The sequence below is a fragment of the Mauremys mutica genome, chromosome 1, assembly GCF_020497125.1.
Source record: "Mauremys mutica isolate MM-2020 ecotype Southern chromosome 1, ASM2049712v1, whole genome shotgun sequence".
Lineage (NCBI taxonomy): Eukaryota > Metazoa > Chordata > Testudines > Geoemydidae > Mauremys > Mauremys mutica.
The window spans coordinates 104,672,442-104,691,399 of NC_059072.1; the positions used below are offsets into that span (position 1 = coordinate 104,672,442).

The window sequence follows — 18,958 nt, forward strand, 5'->3', positions numbered from 1 at the left end:
TGCTCAGTCAGGCATCCACATTCAAGCAGTTGTTTCCTCACGCTGACAGGAATTCCCAGAGAAACGAGCACGCGGTGACAGAGTGCTGGGCAACAGCAGGTGATCCAGCACTCTGATCACTGTGACTTCAATCAGTGGCCCCGAATGCCCGAATATGGGAACTCTGCTAAACTGGTAGCTTGAAGATAGCTTTTAACTCTCCCCAGCCTAATTACCTCAGTGACTCAGAAGATGCAAAGCCGGCACAGGAAGGAAGTGCCAAGTGGGGAGAGAGAGAGCGGAAGAGCTGTAGGCTGGTAGAGCCAAGGACACAGGATGTCTCCCCTGCAGGGTTCAGGAGCCATAGAGCCCCAGGATACTGTTCTAGCTGCTGCCACAATCTGTAAAGGTGGTGGGAATGAACTCTGTAAATCAATCACCCGGTCTTTTGCCTGAAGAAGGGCTCCAAACAGTTTGCGTGTCTGGAAAGAGGCAGGGGTGGAGCACACCCCTGCCACACACACTGCACTCAGTTGAATTCAATAATGCTTTGTTGGCATGATAAGTACCACAAGTGTTACCAACATGTTAACCAGACAGCCCATGCAGGTCTAGAGAAACACAATCTGCCCAGGATGGGAGACAGATTACCTTTGCAATCCTTCCCCTCTCCAGTGTGTATCAGGTTCCTCTCTATGACCAATCCACAGAGGATGGGAGCCTGTCATAACTCCCAGGTGCACTGCTTTAGCTCAACTGTAAGAGTCATGCTCTGAGGTCCTCAGTCCAGTCCCAGGTCTATCGGCCTAGACAGTGGTTTCCACAAGAGCACACACCCTCAACTGCATCCAGTTACATTCACAAGATTACGTAATAGTCCATCTAATCTAGAGATCCATTTCTCAACATTACGATGCACTTTAACAGGAAGGAACTAGGGCTAAACTCTATTTCGGCCCTGTGTTGTTTAAGTTATCTGTGACTGCAAATAAAGATGATTTTGAGGATATTGTCTATATAGGAACTATTAGTAGACCAGACCTAAGAGGAAATTCCCCCGTCATCTTCTTTGCACTAGAGGAGGCCCCAAAAGTGCTTTTGTAATGTTACACTTGATCTACTTCTTGGCTGGTAAGAAGTATGTTTAGCATTTAAATATGCATTCCTCCTGCCAGCTCCTCCATAAGTAATAAACATTCACATGTGACAGTATTTACTTAATGAAAATCTGTCCTCAGCTTCCTTTAATATTTACATTAACATTAATTGTATTAACATTTACAATCCCAAACAAAAAGGAGGAGAGAATTCAGGGCCGCCCAGAGGATTCAGGGAGCCTGGGGTCTTCGGTGGTGGGGGGCCCCTGCTTCGGTGGTAATTCGGTGGCAGGGGGTCCTTCCGCCCCAGGGTGGAAGGACCCCCCGCCGCCAAAGACCTGGAGCGGAAGAAGCTCCGGGGGCCCGTGCCCCGTGGGAGTTTTCCGGGGCCTGTGGCAAATTGCCCCACTTGCCCCCCCTCTGGGCGGCCCTGGGAGAATTTCCACCATAACAAATTGTGCTAACATGGAGCTAAGTCAATTCTTAATTAAAAGGAATGTTAAAAACAGAGGAAATTTTCAGGCAAACTGGCTTCGCAAACTTGAGAAATCACTTCTTTCACACATTTCATCCAACAGCTATGTACTTGCATAGAAGTATAAATAAGAATTCAGCCTTAACTCTGACAATATATTCATTGTTGTTTCTCATAATATTGTACTTTACGGTAGGATTAAGAAGTTTCCATTTCAAATGTATTGTTAAAATACTTATAAAATGGTGTTTACAGAGTACTTTGTGTGGGAATATAAATCAGCATATCAATGGAAATATAACGTTTGAAATAGAATCACAGGTTGTCACCAGTTCATTTCACATGAGTCATGAAATATCTTTCAAATGGCAAACCATCTTGGGACCAGATCCTCAACTTGTTTAGACAGTTGTAACTCAACTGCAGTCAAACGGAGCTATGTCATTTTACATCAGCTGAGGAACTGACCCTGGTCTCTATTGGCCATGTCCATATTCAAGCCAATGTCCTCCACCTCTAATAGATCACCAATTTTTGTTGGCTCTTTGGGGCAGTTGTTTAAGAAAAGTTGCACAGTACAATACTCTGTTTTATTCCAGATTAAATTAATTCATTATAAATCATACCAAAATCATCTTCCATAGAAAGGATTGTCCACAAATGGGGAAAGAAAGAGGGAAAATATAATGCTAAATTAATTCTATAAGTCCTTACATGAAAGAAGAATAGGGTTGGTGTACATATGTGTGCCAGCCATTTGTGGAGACTATTTTCTACATGTCTTTTATTAAGGGAAAAAGAAAGTCTAACATAGTTCAAGATCACACTTGAAGAGCAGAGAGCCTGAAATAAAATGAGAGTTTGAGTGGAAGCCTAACCTCGCTGAATTAGCAGAGAGATTGAAACCAGCATGCATGAATAGCTCCAGTTCTATGTACATGAGGTCTGGGATTCTTATTTCCTCAGTGAGTGCTGTCTGCGCTGAAAAACCATGGTGCTCGTGAGGAACGAGTTCTTCGTCTCTGAGAAAGTCCCCAGACTGTTCAAACTCAGAAAAGTAATCTGTCCCCACTGTTGTATGTAACTCTTATACAAGCTGGGTATTAGGCACCCCAGAATTTACTAGTGTAAAAAACCAAACAGCTCCTGAAATGCGGGCACCTTTTGCTTAAATTTGTGGCTATTAAAGCCGATCCCATTTTTTCTTGAGAAGCTCCCAGCTGCCTGGCATCTGTGGGCAGCTAAGGAATGTAACAAGACTAGCCAGTGGCCCCTCACTAGATTTTCTTTCCCCCTCAAATGTTCCGCTGTGTAGCCCAACAGTGATAACAATGGTGGGAGTTAGCCACCAGTATTTTTAGTACTGTATTGTCTAGGATTGCTCAGAGCTAGATGTTTGGATCACTCAATGCCAGTAACCAATTAGAACCATGCCTATACTAGCGCCACTGTTGCTGCCACTGATAGAAATGCACCAGTGGGAAATCTTAGGGAAAATATTCTAATGCAGACACAGCCACTGAGTCTTGGTTTCCCGGTGGTGGGACTCTATGCATCTACTCTGTGTTTGGCAGGACTGGAATGTTGCAGCCATCTTGATGGAGGGATTCTTATTGGTCAAGCTTGTGAAGGCTTTGTGCTGAATTTGAAGGCATTTCTCCATTTGTCAGTCAGTATGTCTGTCTGTAACACAATAACGTATGAATACAGCATCCAATCAATTTCAACATTTCAGGGAATGTTCTTGGCATCAGTGACCAGAACTCTATTGATTTGGGGTAAAATTGGAAAACAAAAGGGAAAAAAGAGGGAACACATGAAGCCCTGACTATCTGCTGAGCCTAGCAACATGGAGCCCTGGTGTGTGCAGTAAGCTTGGTCAATGCGCTACAAAATGCATGACCCCTCAGTGTAATTTAGAACAAAATCCATCACTCCAAGGCCGCTTCTCAGTACCTTTGAGAATTCAACTATGGGTTACTGTATGCACAGCCTAAAGTGGCAAGGCAGACAAAAGCAGATTCTCAATTAGGGCCTGATCCAAAGCATTGAATTCCGTAGCACAATAGGCCTATGGGGTCTATTTTGGCCAGATTTTGAGCTCCGCCGTATAAAAGCAGAACATAACGTGTGTGAAAAGAAGCCCTTCCCAATTTGGTGGAGGCATTTACATTTGCTAACATGCCACTCAGTGCTCTGAATAACCCAACACTTCACTCCTAGAAGAAATCATATTTCTAGGTGTTTAACCCTTGAAATGTGATGCACTTTTGAATGCCCCAGATCTTTTGATTTTTAGACTTTTTCAAAGTAAATCTCCAACAATCGAAAAATTGACTGGAAATTTCTTCTCAAGGTATGTGCTGGAGCATCTGTAGTATCTTATAAAGTATTGTTTGGTTGATACGGGGTATTAAGATATGTGTTTATGAGTTCTAATGTTGCTCTGTGAAATTTGCAGTGTTGCTCCACAAAAATTGGCACTTTTTGCCATGAAAATAAAACCTCCAGCATTATGGCCCACCAAGCCGCCTGCATTGTGCATTCCCCTCACTCTGCTGTTCTGTGCGGCTTTATGGCAATGGAATCTCAACAGCCTCACATCTGTGCAGTGGGAAACCTTTCAACAAAAGATGTAGAGGGGCATATTATCCACCTCTTCCCCAAAGCAAGCTCAGCGTTTTTTTCTCTCAATAGGACACTCTGATGGGTTGATTTAATCATTCACATGTGCAGGTCATGCACAGTGCTAGCAAAATACCAGCACTATTAGCACATCTCGCCTGAACTGCTTGTGGTAACGAGGCTCGGCTCGGGCTCGTCAGCACGACCTTGGCAAAGAATCTCACAGGATATTAAGAGGAGGGCAACATTCCTGCATGTCTCTAGTGTGGAAATGCACACATGCGGGGATTCAACAAAGGACCTGAGCACATGCTTAAGCCCATCCTTATTCAGGAATGAACTTAAGCAGGTGCTTAACTTTAAGCACATGCTTAATTCCCATTGGCTTCAATAGGACTTAAGCCTGTGTTTAAAGTTCAGTACCTGATTATGTGCTTTCCTGAATTAGTGGTCTAAATGCTTTGCTAAATAGGAATGGACTTAAGTACATACTTAAAGTTAAACATGAGCTGAAGTGTTTTGCTGAATCAGTGCCATAGATCTGAATACTCTACTCCCCAAGGCACTTCATTGGCTATATTCCCAGACAAAACCAAGAAAAGCCCCAAGCCCACACACTTTAGTTATGCTTGCAAATATCTATTAATTTAACACAAAGTGATTAGAACACTGCTGGTATTTTAAAAGAGTCAAACATTTAACAGGCAGGAAAGCAGAACACTGCACTCAAATCTAAATGCCAGAGTCTGGAAATCCTCAATTAAGGATCCAACACCAGCGTTGTCTTGAACCCCTCAGCATTGCAGGCTAGCACTAGAGCTGGGCAGAGAATGGGAATTCTACTTTGTAAAGGATTTTGAGATTTTAAAATTTAGCTTCATTCCAAATCAGAGCAAAACCCAAAATATCGAAATTCGCTGTGAAGGAAAATTTAAAAAATAGCACTTTTAGGTCATTCAGAATGTTTTGTTTTGATGTTTTGATTTGATTTTGACTTTTTCATGGGAGGTATTATATTAGTTATTTAAAAGAAAAAAAGCTGGAATAAGATGTTTTGACATTGTCTGCACTCCCCCACTCCTTGCCCTTTTCTTTCCTCTACATTAAATTCCAGCAACATTGACCTGATCTTCCAAAGCATTTTGATTTTGACAGAACCATACATTCCAATGAAATAGAGCTCCACCAAAGTTCCTCCAACCAACTGTAGCTAGACCACCATTTGAGTCCCAGTTCAGCAAAGTACTTAAGCATGTGCTTAATTTTAAATACCTGAGTAGTCCCATTGCTTCCAACTCAAACTTAAAGTTAAGCCCATGCTTAAGCACTTTGCTGAATCAGAGCCTAGTTATGACATGAAAGGATTTGACTCTTCCCTATACATGTGAATTATAACACAATTTTTGCTTACATTTTTACAACTAGAACATACAATCCTCACATTTGGGGAGGGTGAAGTGAGATGTGTTTTGCCTATAGTCACCCATGAGTGACTATATTTTGGTCCTGGCTTAAATTTGATCTCTGAATTTTTATTTAAATATTGACACAGCATTTTAGTTGCTTGACTTTCAGATGTTCACTTTTAACCTTAAACTCCTCAATTCAGATTTTTAAATAATAAAACCTACAACCATCTAATAATGGTCTTTAAAATAATATTTACATTTAATGAGAAAGAAAGAAAGAAAGAAAGAAAGACCTTATGAAGTGTTATTTCATCTGCCTTAAACACTATTTTCTTGAAAAGCTCTTTTAGATAAATCATATACAAACTATTCACTAATTTGGGTAAAAAAAAAACAGTTAAAGAAGCCAAAACAAGACAAAGAACATTACAAATAAAAATTCCATTGATTCATTTATAAGGAGATGAGGATTTACATTAATAAACCGCAATCCAGCGGGCAGGTTAAGCATGTGCTGAACTCCACACATCAGTGAGGTTACTTGCATATGTAACATGCATGAGTAACATATGCTACTTGTCTTCATTTTCAAGGCCCTTCATGACCTATCCCCACCCCACCTGTCATCTCTTATGCAGTATCAAAAAGTCAACTCCCACCTCAGATCGGCCCAGAATGCCAGCTTCCACCATCCATTTGTTACATTTTCCATCAAGCATGGTTGTGCTTTCTCCGGTGCTGCCCCTCATGCTTGGGAGAAGATCCCCGTAAACAGCCACAAAACTAATCGATCCTCCTTAAAACTCTCCTGCTCCGTGAGCCTACAAAAAACTGAACGATGGTTAGGCTGCTGGAGTGCCAAGATCACCTGCCTGCTGTGCTGACCAATACTGTGCCATCCTTTCCTTGTACGGCTCCATTGATCTGTCTGTATCCATCTGTTGTCTCATACTTGGACTGTAAGCTCTTTGGGGCAGAGACATTCTTTTTGTTCTGTGTTTGTCCAGTGCCCAGCACCATGGGGGCCTGTTCCCTGGGCAAGTCTCCTAGGCACTACAACAGTACAAATAATAAAAATAATGAGCCTTGCAGAATTGAGGCCACAATGCCTAGTCCAGGTCCTCTCTGAAGCTAATAAAAAGTCTTCCATTAATTTCAGTGGGAACTGCATCAGGTCCATGCAGAGCACTGACTGGAAATTCCTGTGTGGAGCCCTGACCCTGGTCAGGCAAAGATGGCTTGCCTGGGATGGGAAACAGATGGAAGCTTCATCGCAAACTCCGTTGCAGAGTTTGGAAGCTCTACCGTGCAGATGCTGCAATGGCAGCCTCATTCTTTCAGAACACTGTACTCTTCTGGCCCTGCAGACAGTACACACCTGAGTGGAGGTGTCAAATCTCAGGCTGATAACTGAAAGCTAAACAAAACACAACCTGTACCCTGGAGCGATGGTCTCTTTGTCACATCCACACAGGAATGCAGAAATATCGCCACCAGGCTCAGAGAAACTGTCCTGCAGTGTTGTGGAAGTGTAGGGAGCAGGAACAGTTTAGCTAAATGCTCAAGGGCAAAATCCTAGTCTTATGAAAGGCTTGTCTACACTGGCAAATAACACTGGATTATAACAGGTGTTAACTAACAACGCAATATTAAGTATTAAGAGCAGGCAAGAACCACAACCAGAGGACACAGTTTTAACTATGACAGTCCTTAAATGTGTAGAATCACATTTAACATCACATTAGTATGGTCTGTGTTACAAGGAGAAAGATAAACCTAGTGGCACCTTCTGCCCTACAAATTTATTTTGTCATTATAGTTAAACCCTAGATCTCACTGCAAATCTCAAATCCATGCAGAGCAGACCAGGATCTTGCTTTTTAAGCTGTCATACCAAACCCCTGAACAATACTGATTTCACCTCCTTGTAATGATGAAGCGCTCAGTCAGCTGGCAGGCTCTGCGCTTGTGACCCCACGAAGTCTAGGTACAGGGCTAATGGCTCTGCTTTGCACTGAGCCATTCCTTCTGCACTCACACCCACTATGGGCGATTCAAAAGAGAGTTGTGGTGCTGTGGTAGCCGCTGCAGGTGGGACTAGTCCCTCCATCACAATGCATCAGCTCCACTGCAGGAACTACAACAAAGACAACTGCAGTGAAGCAGGCCCCATGAAGTGTACATTGTGATTGTGGGGAGGGAAACACCAGCCTTCTCTCATAAAGAGAAGCCATGATGATGAGCCGGGCACTAGATCATCAAAACAAGGGCAAACTTTTCAAACCTGGGTGCCTAACGATAGGCTCTGAAATCTATATTAATGGTCCTATATGAGTGTGGCCTGATTCTCAAACGTGCTGAACACCCAAAGTTCCCATTGACTTCCTGGGGAGTCATGGGTGCTCGCTCAGCACTTCTGAAAACCAGGCCACTTTTATGTAGGTGTCATTGTTTGGTTCCATGTTCCTAATTTTTGGCTCCCGGGTTTGAAAACTGGGTCTAACAGTTCTATTTCACCCTAACGAGCGGTGTTTCTTTTAGGGAACTGGGCTGCATAGCTATCAGCGCCACTCCTGCTGCAGCCCCAGCCAGAGAGCTGCCAATGCAGCATCAGCTGAGGGACCCAGCTGGTATCACTGAAGTTGCTGGAGGAGCCTGGCAGGGAAAGTGGGGCACCCCATCAGGCAGGAGGGGGACAGATTGCACTGTCAGATGGTGAGTCATGGTTGGGTTGCTGGTTGAGAACCTGAAGAGCAGGAGATGGCACAGCAGGATGGTTGTGATGGGAGGCCATGGCTGGGGAGTGTATTTCTGACTGGTGGAGAGAGGAACCCTCTCCCTATCTCTCTCAAGTCAGATTTCTAACTCTCTGTTTTTTACTGGCTGGATCTACTCTGGTAAACAATAGATCGTTAATTCACCCCTAGTTGCAGCTCCACCAGTGTTAGCAACTGTGAAGTTATAGTGGAGACCATGGTAAAAATGTCTGTCACTTATCTACACTACATCTTCCAGCACTGCTACCACCAGCAGTGCTACACCTATGCCAGTGTATGAGGCCCACTGTAGCCAGTGCAGACAAGGCCTCCAACAGCTTAATTTACAATCCCTGTTAGCCTCATTTTGGCGTTTACTTTGGTTTTCCATCCCATATTTTTAAAGGGCCAGCATCCCACACTAAATTTACCTACTGCTAAAAGTGAGTTATTGTTGAAGGGGTATCTGAAGCCATTGACCTGAGAAAAGGCCCATTAAGGAACTCTGGGGCAGCTGTTACCGTCTGATCTGTGCTTGGGTTTGAGGTTTTATTTTCACTTCCTCTGGTTCCTCTGCTTGTGGGCCTCTCTTTCCCTGCCCCCCCCCACTCTCCCCGCCCATCTCTCTCTGCTCATGAGGAGAGAGTTTCCATCATGGCTGGCGTACGGCCAGTGTGTGTGTATGCGTAAAGGCGGCAGTCAAGAAAAGCCATCTTCTGTTCCCTTTCATCACATAAACATTGCTGCTTCCCAGCGTATGAGAACAGAATGGAGTAAGGCCTTCCACAGCTGTTAGGAGAGCCTGAGAATGAGTTAGAGCGAGACCCGGCGCTAACCCCTTCAGTCTCCATTGAGCACAGCAGCTTGCTCACTGAATTACTGCTCCCCCTCCAACTGCTCCAATGTGCACGCCCACTAGGGTGACCACACAACAAAGGTGAAAAATCGGGGCAGAGGGTGAGGGGTAGTAGGCAGCTATATAAGACAAAGCCCCAAATATTGGGACTGTCCCTATAAAAATTGGGACATCTGGTCACCCTAACACCCACATGCCTTTGCATCCTCCACCCCTTTGGGAGGTAATCACAGCATACACACATACCACTGTGGAAAGGTCATGTTTCAATGGCCCTTCTCAGGAACTAAAGACATTAGGTAACATTCGCAGTGTGAAAGGGCATTGGTGTAAATGAGAATCAGGCCCTCACTGTTTAATCCTTTCTCTTAACAAGCTTAATCAGTCTAAAGTGAACTTCAGTGGTCATGCCACACTGCTGACTACTTTTTTTAACTCCCGGGGTTGAAATTGGGCTGATTCTAGCCTGGCTTCCCTAACCTAGGGGTCGTGAGCTTTTTATTTATTTACTATTTAATTGAGGATTGCATTACAACTGCCTCTCTCTCAAATCCAAGGGATGCCATTCGTTTACATTTCCCTAGAGTCCAAGTCCGTTTTGTTATGGAAAATTATTTACAGCAGAAAGGATGAAACAGAGACTATCGAAAAATATTACCTACTCTCCAGGAAGGAGTGACACGGCATTTCAGGCTTCCTGCATGAATCATTTCTGGTGTCCCTAACTTTGGGTCTTGGTCACACACATTGTGTTCCACACTGGAACCGTGGCAGGCCGAGAAATGTGTATATAGCTAAGCTCATGTTGGAAAAAGCCTGGGGATATCCCAGAGCACCACTGTTCTGGACCATGTACCAGTACTCTCGCAGAGGAAAAAAATCCTTGTCTGCAACAGTCAGGGAAAGCATGCTAGACCCATGCTATAAACACTGCTGTGGCCATCATGGTTTCCATCAGTGTTGGCAGGGCCGTGGATGGTTTGCCCTTGCATTAAATATCTGTCTAAATGACTTCATAGCATGGCTGTCTCCCTCTGAAGCTCTCAGTGAGACACACTTCAAAGGAGGTTCTCAACCTGTTCCATACTGGATCCTCTCATATCTAGCTGGGATCTAACCAGAACCCCGCTCCTGTTCAGCAATATGGGAAGGGCAGGAAGGTTGCCACCTTGACATAATACCATGACCCCTCGGTTGAGAAAACAGGCTTTTACAGGAACAGACCATCCCTCTAATGCCACTAGCCACACATACCTGGGTCAGAATTTCCAAACTTAGGTGCCTAAATCTAAATCTGGGCACCTAAACAAAAAAGACCTGATTTCCGGAGGTGATGCTAACCCTCAGCTCCTGCAGAAGCCAATATTTAGATACTATGGCCACAGGCGCTATAGAAAAACCCTGGATTGAATAGTGTGGTACACAAATAGCCAATTGCTAGCGACTAGGATGAAACTGAACTCATTTTCACTTCACTAGGCACAAGGAACAGCATGTAGATGAACCCAGTTTGATCCCAGCTGTCACTTCCAGCTATTTACATATACAGTTAGAAATATTATAAATGCCAAACAAACAAACAAATCCCACAAGCACAACTCAATGCGTACTGAACCAGTACTCACTGACCCATTCGCTCTCATTTGCTATGGGAAAAACACCACCTCTCCCCAGATCTCATTACGACAAAGTAGTGCCCATCTTGTTCGGCACTATTTCGGCTGCATCTAGTGAATATCGAGGATGGTTTATTTTTCAGTTCATTAGAGTTGTGTCACAATAGGATGTCAAAGAGAGGAGGGAATGTCCAGCTCCTGATAGTCATCACCTCCTCAAGGGTAAAACTTTCAGTCCTTAAGAAACTGACAAGCTGGTTAATGACAAATCTTATTTCAACTTTCACGCAAATGCCCCCCCTTCCAAGCCCCCTCAAGCCAGCAATTGGGATTCCGTCAAAAGCTGGAGCAACCACTAAAACTTAAGCCCTTACGCTAAGAAATGTTGTCCTGAAGAGCTGATAGACATGGCCTGACTAGCTGAGCGCACTGCTCAGCAGCTGAATTAACCTGCTCCCACAACAGAATGAACTTGAAGAAACCTCCCAGCTAGATCCCCTCCCATCAGCCCTGGATTTCACAAAGGGTGGGATAAGGAGAATTATCTCCTCTCAGTTGGGCCTCCATCTGGCAGTGATGGTTTCCTTTTGTTCCACAACCATTCAGGAAAGACAGAAAGTGCCAACTGCTACAAAAGAAAAACAGAACCACACAAGCACATGGCAACATATCCACAGGGAGCCAAAGAGGGTGTGACATCCTTCAGGTTATTTCAAAATACCCCATCGTCGCATCGCCCCCATTTAACCAGCTGGCTTTCTGGCCCCCAAGTCAGATTGAAGTACTTCTTAGTTTGCAAGCAATTTGGGACAGGCATTATGTCTGCCTCTATGTTTGTAGGGTGCCTAGCACAACATGGCTTCAGTTCTGATCTACATAAATAAGTTAATTGCCATCAAAGCCTGATTTTCAGAGTTCCTCACCCCCAGCTCCTACTGACTTCAGCTTGAGTTGGAAGTGCCCAGCACCTCCAAAAAATCAGTGCCTTAACTAATCTACGTATATTCTCTATTTTTAATATGAAAATTGTGGAATGACTAATATGGCAGGCATGGTGGAAAGGTATGAAGGAAGCTAGCATCATCCTCTGGGTCTCCCAATGCATCTTAGGTTGCCTTTTCATTTAGGCTGTAAGTTCTTCAGAGAAGGAACCATATTTTCCTTTACATAAAGCACTGAGCATGCTGTCAACACTAAGCAGAGGATGTAGCTGCCCCTCTCTTTTTAACAGCATAGTCAGCATCACACCATGCCCTGTATAGCCTGGGTATCCCAAAGCACTATACAGGGCAGTGAGCTAGATAGTTGTCATGCTGCCGCTGTCATTAGAATCTGGTTAAATGAGACAGAGAATGATGTTTGGGACACATAGTTTATCCCTGACTTCACAAGCAGTACCATGGGATCTTCAACAGCTACCACAAAGAGGCAGAAAGGACCTTGTTTTAAGCTCTCAGTTTGAAGAAGGCCATCTCTAGCAATGACCTGTTCTGCACTGCCTCGTCAGCACTGACTGCTCAGCCAAGGACTGGTGTAAGACATCAAACAGTGCTACCAGCTGAGCTATAAATCTGCAGCTTACTTTGGTCACTCTAGCGCTCTTCGTTCTCGGTTCTTATTCTTCACTTCCTCTAAGAGCTGCATGTTGTCTTGGGAATCTTTTGATTTCATCTCATTTAAATACTTTTCAGCTCTTGAAAGACTAAACAATGATGATTAGGATCTATTGACATACTGAGATTTTATATAATTTTTTTAATTCATTATTGCCAAGACCAGATGTGAAAACACAAATAATATAATGACGACAACTAAGATTACAATGAGAGGCTCTCAGTGTCAAGGGAAAATATTCCACTCCGACAGAGCGAAGTGCTGGTTTGACTTGGTGTTACTCACTTTCTGGTGGTTCAGAAATGCAGCCCACAAGCTTTATTAGAAAACTCTGTGCCAGAAGCATGTAGCTCACTGTGCAGTAATGAACCACAATCCAGTCACAGAAATTATCCCAGGATTATACACAACTGGATGAGAAGGTAACCACATGTTCCTGGGACCTCTGCATTCCTGTTGGAGCCCTCAGGATCCCCCTTCCATCTCTCCCCTACTCTCAGTGTCACCTGTCACCCTGCAAAGTGTAACTAGGCTGGTGAGAGCCAGGCTGGGGCCTTCTGCTTGTGGGCAGGCTATTGGTGTCAGGGAATTGAACCACAGCTGCATAGCACCAAGGCTATGCCAGCTGAGGTCTCGCAGTCTAGATGCCACTGTCTCAAGAGCCTAGCAACACCCATTCGTTAATGGTGAGAGCTGCTACAGAGCCACAAGTTACTAAGCTTTGCCCACGGTGAAGTACTGTCTCTAGGCTCTGATCAGCAATTAAACTGTGGTCTTGTGAAATGCCCTGCAAAGTACTAACCATCAAGGCCACCAAGCAAGGCCTATTTAGTGCTTATGATTAGGAGGTAAAAGAAGCCTGTAGTCTGTTCCTTTGAGCTACAAGTACTGGTGAGAAGATGCTGCTTCCAGCTATCAGATTCAGGTACTACGGTGATGAGCCTAGATTCTATCAAGGTTCTTGAATAGCACCCCTCCTTGTGACATCTGGGCACCTCACAGCTTAGATTAACAGATAGAACCAGAAGCTCTGGGTCTGATGGGCCGTAGCACCTCACAAAGCTTGTCCCTCACAGTGCATTTCACAACATAAGAACAGAGCATCAAAGATAGCTGTAAATTCTCTCCCACTCCCCTCCCAGCTGTTGTTCCAACTGAGCCCTATGGCTAATTAATTAATGTTCATTATCATAAGACACTATGACATGGAGGTGATTTGAGCCTCTCTTCTCAGGTCAGGTGAGTTCTCAGGGTCACCATCAAGGGTAGAAACTAGATGCCATGTTTACTGAGCCACTTAATGTAGTTAGTGCTGATAGCTCCATCTATAGCAAATTAAATAAGGACATTTCAAGCAATCCAAGAAATGAAAAGTCAATCAAACTAAAAATTACGAGTGAGATCCTGACCTCATGAAGTAATTTTGCCATTGACTTCAATGGGGCCAGGATTCCATCCTAAGAATTAGCTCATTGAGCATTTTATTGTGGTCATTGTGTTATTTTTTACAGTCAGATTAGTGCTAGACAAAGGCGCAGGATTGAAAGCACCAGAGAGTGAAGTCCCGTTTAGTAGCAAAAGACCACTGATAGCTGCCAAGCAAGCTCACCCACTTTGCCCCATCCTTTCCCCTCATCCCTGAAGTAGGGACAACCTCTAGGGGTGAGACATTAAACTAGTTATGTGTCCATCTCTATTCAATCTTCCATGCCTGTGCTGAATGCCAGTTCAGTAGTGGGTTTTGTGACTAGACACTAGTCCACTGGGAACTGGACTGAGACTAGCAGCTTATTTCACATAGGTCTCATTGAACGATAATGAAATAGCTACTATTGAGAGTCACTGCTTATCTGGGCTACATTCAAACCAGTGACCTACACGTGCCTGGTTTTGGATCTCAATATTCTTTCGAAATTTGCTGTTGTTAAGAAAATGCTGGATTAAAAGTACCCTACAGAACTAAGGAACTGACATAAACTGGGACTGGATGACAGGGGGTGGATCATTTGAAATAGTCTGGTTCATTTCATTCCATCTGGACCATCTGGCACTGGCCTCTGACAGAAGCCAGGATACTGGGCTAGATGGACCACTGGTCTGATCCAATATGGCTGTTCTTACGAGGGAATGTGCTTACCACCTTTGTTTTCTGTCTCGTAAATCAGAAGCAAATATTTAGACAAAAAAAAATTGAGCAGACAAAAATTTCCTCTGAGTTTTTTGCATTTCCCTTCCCTGGGGTGATACACAAAACCAGTTTGCATGTTGCTGCTTTTACCTAATTTTTCAAGTCCCTCAGTTTTATCCCTTTAAATCATACCTTTATCTAAAATCTCCAGCCACAAGGAAGCAAATGTCCTATTGTCTCTTTCCTGTATATCAGCAGAAATTAAAACAACTTTTCCTTGTACTAAGAACAAAAAAACCCAACAATGTAGTTTCCTTGCAAAGAGTTTGCTTTGACTCCAGAATGGGTCTTAAAGCAGCAGAGTGAAAATCAGCCATTATTACAACACACAGCCCAGCAACTTTTTTTAAATTTCTGTTCTATTTATTACTGCTTCCCCCCCCTATAATTTAGAGGGGAAATGTGCCTGTCAGTTTTTCCACTTGGGAACGTGCTGCTGGAAATGTAAAGCATTATAAAGGCAATGGAATACTTACAATTTCTCCATCCAAGGGAGACTAACTGTCCTGGAGCTGGGGAAATTGTTTTCATTATTATTATTATTTATTTCTCCATTCTCAGGAATTCTAATGCTGGCCGGTTATGAAGGAGAGTGTGCTTTTGAAGTGTGATGGGAAAGACCGCAACATTATACAATCTTTTCATCCAACACCCTTCTCACTGCCCCCGCCCCCAAGCCGTTTTGATATTTTGTTTTGCTTTCAACCTGGACTTTCAAAATGATTTAGGGAACAGTCTGTTCCTCTTTGCTGCAACACCAAGACTTTTACAATTGATAACTGTGTTGAAATGTTTGGGAGACTTTTCCCCCTTTCAGACACACAAACACCAAGTGGCTGTAACGGATAGATTTCCACTGAGTTGCTCCTGATTTACATAGGCGCAAGCGACAAGAGAATCAGGCTCACAGACTTTTGCTCCCTTCCAAAATTAATCATCCTTCCTCATGGCCTCCACCCCATTCCTGCCGTGCAGTGTGTGAAATCAGTCAGTTCTCTAGATAGCTGCGCTTTCCAGCTAATTAATTCTTTGGGCTGCGGTGTGTGTGTGTGTGTGTGTGTGGAATGGAGAAAACTTTAACCATTTATGTTTCATTGCTGGGAAAAAATAAATAAACCAAGAGGCTAATGCAAGTACTTCTCCCAGCCAAATCAAAGGGTAGAGTCAGAGACGTGCATATGTACGTGCACATATCATTAGCCTTATGTTACAATGACATTAAACAGCTCCAGCCCCACTAGACTGAGCCTCCATCTGGCTCCTTGAAACAACAAATGATCCCTAAAAAGGAAAGAAAACCCTCATGTGTAAGTCTGCGGCGCGATCTACATTCCTGGGAGCTCCGCACGGCAACTATAGGGGGAAAAGAGAGTGGTGAGATGGGGAAAGGGGGGGGCTGCTTTACTCTCTGCATTACTGATCCCCCCAAAACTACTTGTGAGCAAGACCCTGGGCTCTCGCTGCAGATCCCTTTTGTTAGCATGGTTGCATTTTCTCCCTTTAAAAAAAAAAAAAAAAGGGCACTGCAATCTGTTTTGTCAATGACCAGTTGGACCAATTGGAGCTAATTACAATATTCCCTCCTCCTCACACCCTGATCAATGCCGCTGCTTTGACAAGTTTGTTCCAAAGCTCCAACGCCATTTGCGGAATGGATCCCCAAACTGCTCCCCCTCTATCTCACCATCCTCTCTCCACACCAGGCCCTTCCTCCCCATCCCCTCACCCCTAAGCTTAATTTCAGAGGAGTTCTGACACTGGCATCCCAGTCCTACCTTTCTCAGTGGCAGTAGTTGGGCTGCAGCTCTTTTACCTTCAGGTCTCATTTTGGGGAACTCCAGCTCCAGCCTGGGAGCAGCAGCAACATCTGGATGCATGGCTCCCTGGCTCGCCCCCTCTTTTGTTAGCAGAGTTCCTTACAATCCACTCTACAGGATTTTTCCTTTCGCTCGAAAGCCCCACGTTCCCGCTCCATACAGATCAGTTTCCATTCTCAATCATTCCCCAGTCACAAGCAGGAGAGCGGTTTCTTGCCCAGAGCCTTTTCCTGCCCCCGTTGGCTTTTGTGGAGCTTATTTCCCCTAGATTCTTCTGTTACTTTTTCCTCTTTCCTGATTTTGTAACTATCTCTTCAAGCTCGTGACGTTAATTCCACCCCTTCCCCCTCCTGTGTCTTTCTTCCCACCCTTCCCTAGCCTGACCCATCCTGACTCCTTTCCAGTGAGCTAATCTGCAGCTGGCTGAAGAACAGGCCCCATTACCATGGAAACCCATGTCCCTGAATACTTGACTGACTTGGGGAAACTACAGTAAACAGGACCTTCTGCTGGACACTTTTCTTTTGGGGGGGGGGGGAGTGGGAGGTGCATTAACTCCTTCAGTGCTACTGACTTTTAAAATACTTTCTCACCTCTGTGAACTGGCCCCTAAAGTCCCAGCAGCTTTCAAGCTCACCAAAAGCTCCCTAGCAAACCCGACTCTCTCCTTTGCTGATCTAAAGGGTCATCCTTATAAAATCACTAACAGCTGGTACTTGGTTAGTGCCTTTTCTCCAAGGACCTCAAGGCAATTTACAAACAGTAATTAACAAATAGCCCTGCCCTGCCAGCCTCCTGGACATGGGACCTGGAGGAGTTCTGCCCAGCACGGTATGGCAAGATTAGGCCCCAAGATTTACACCAGCATTTTAGGGCACCATTCTCCAAAACACTCCAGCTCACCTTGATGTCACCGCAGTATGGCAGATCACTGCATCCGGTCCGCATTTTATTCTTTTCGTTAGGGGAAGTGCAGACTTTTGTAGGGTATCATGAGCAATGCAGCACGTGAGAAGTAAAAGTGGGCTTACCATTATATAGTGCTCCCCATCCTTAAAGGTTCCCTTTACAAACACACTGATATCCACAAAGGAATCATGGTGCTGAAACAGCCTCCTCTGGCGTGGAATGGGGCGAATGTTCAGCACTGCACAGGCACACTATGCAACTGTTTGGGATAGGAAGTACTATGCCCATGGTATCACCCACCCCAAGCGTTCAAAACATATAAGGCCTCAACAATCATGAGACTGTCTTAAAAACCATGAGAAATAATAAAATAATACTAAACTGAAGGGTCTTTTAATTTGTCTCCTGGTTTCTGAGCCTGTAGGATCCACTTGGGTCACATTTCCAAGCTTGTCTCTGCAACCACAAAGACTAAAAACTTCCTTTTTGAAGAAATGGAAGCTGAGAATCTCATGAAATAACCAGACTCCAGAAGCTGGGACTTTAGGAAAAAACACCAAATATTGCAAGGTTTGCGATAAAATCACAAGCGGCAGAAACGCTGCATCCAGCTGGTGCTGCATAAGAAATGCAGGGAGACAGTATGTACTAATCCATCCTGGTATGGGAAAAAGGCTGAAAGGAGGAGCAGAAGGGTAAAGTGACTTGCCAAGGGTTGCTTCGCAGATCAGTGGCAGAGCCAGGAATTGAACTCGGCTCTCCTAAAACCCTGTCCAGTACTTTACCTACTGGACCCTGGTGCCTCCCTTGTTGTTTGAAAGTTATCTCTGCCCTTTTGTGGGAGACACAATAATGAAGAGATTTACCAGCCTACTGCTGCTTCCAATTCAGGAGTATTTCCCCCACTTCCTCCTCTTGCTCTTTTTCAATGCTACCATACTGGCCAAGAGGAACATGACAGAGAGGCAGAGGGGCAACGCTTTCCCTGCTCAGGAACAGACACGGTAGAGAAGGAAGCTGCTAGTCAGCGTTTGCCCACGAAAGTGCGCCAGTCTCCCTGACGTTTTGTTGTTGCCAGGGGATCCCACCACTCCAGCCTTCAGGTGCTTCACTGAAAACAGTTAGTTACTAAGGTCTCACTCCTGCAAAATGATTTACATGGGCAGACCTGCAGACTTGCATAGGGCCCCAATGAAGTCCCTGAGACTCCGCAGGGGGGCAGGATTGTGCTTATATGGATCAAACTGCAGGAGAAGGGCGAAAAACAGTTAAGGAGAAAACTGGAGGGGGAAAAGGCTTTGTCTACACTACAGAGTGTGGTTGACAAAAGAGGTGAAGCCACAAGTGTGTAGTAGATGCAACCTTGCTTCCCTGTTTACCCTCAGCAGTGAGATATCTGCTACAATGACTCCTGCCTGTGGAAAAGAATTTTAGATTCTTTTCCCTAGTCGGCTGCACACACGGCTTTCCCCTGTGTAGAGTGCTCCTCCACCCCGGCCAACACTCACCATGCTTTGGGTGTTCACAGAGGTGTGTGCTTGCCAAGGGTCAGTGAGAAAGTGATTGGTATGTTACCAGAGATTAATTTAACTGAAATGTTTCAATGCTGTGTGTGAA

General features: G+C 44.4%; 1 protein-coding gene across 2 annotated transcripts in view; it reads right to left on the bottom strand.

Moving 5' to 3' along the window:
- Window positions 1–16,759, bottom strand: part of DENND2A (DENN domain containing 2A) — an 84,346-nt gene extending 67,587 nt beyond the window's left edge. Inside the window, exon 1 of one of the 2 annotated variants that reach the window (XM_044989320.1) lies at window positions 16,429–16,759. The gene's annotated coding sequence lies outside the window, so the exon portion shown is untranslated. Of the gene's footprint in view, window positions 1–16,390 lie in introns of both variants that reach the window. The other variant, XM_044989312.1, reaches the window with a different exon arrangement.
- Window positions 16,760–18,958: the final 2,199 nt, after the last annotated feature.